This window comes from Gavialis gangeticus, unplaced genomic scaffold (genome assembly GCF_001723915.1).
Source record: "Gavialis gangeticus isolate Ggan-Ray unplaced genomic scaffold, GavGan_comp1, whole genome shotgun sequence".
Lineage (NCBI taxonomy): Eukaryota > Metazoa > Chordata > Crocodylia > Gavialidae > Gavialis > Gavialis gangeticus.
In genome coordinates this window covers 3867648-3868210 of record NW_017729009.1, presented here as the reverse complement: position 1 = coordinate 3868210, position 563 = coordinate 3867648, and the positions used below count along the sequence as shown (strand labels likewise).

The following is a 563-nucleotide window of genomic DNA, read 5'->3' as shown; positions in this document are numbered from 1 at the left end:
AGACAGGACAGAGGAGACTACACACAAGAGCAAGAGAAAGCAGCAAGTCTTGCACAGCAGACAGTGACAACAGAAACTAGGATCCGCCACACTAGGTTTTAAAGCGTGGAACAGACCAGAGACCCAGACTTTGCACAGCACATCCTGTCCACTGCATCTGTGATTCCAGGATGTTTCCGTCAGGTGTGGCCAAAACAGATGAGAACTGAAAGGACAGATTTGCTCAGGGATAAAGCAGAAATGCACAATGGGCCATGTGAGATAATAGGGCAGAATTCAAGTGAGGGACGGCAGATCCAGCGTGCACTTTCCCATCCCGTTTCTCCACTGCCAACAGAAAACACAAAAGAAAGCATGGCTGCCACTTACTGTCTATGGCTGCACAGGCATGAGGGTCAACAGCAGCAGTCTGTACTGCACATGGAGCAGCATGTTAAGGCAGACATGCTGCTGGAGATTAATTCCACTTGATCTACACTGTAGTAGTCTGGGTCTAGGGAACACTAGGAGGATGTTATCTGCATGCAGTCACTAGCCCTTTTCTCAATGACTGTGCTCTTGTT

The 563-nt window shown here is 48.5% G+C and overlaps 1 protein-coding gene across 1 annotated transcript in view; it reads right to left on the bottom strand.

The window, feature by feature from the left end:
* SRC (SRC proto-oncogene, non-receptor tyrosine kinase) overlaps positions 1-563 on the bottom strand; it is an 86686-nt gene that overhangs the window by 48826 nt on the left and 37297 nt on the right. The gene's annotated exons all lie outside the window — the stretch shown is intronic.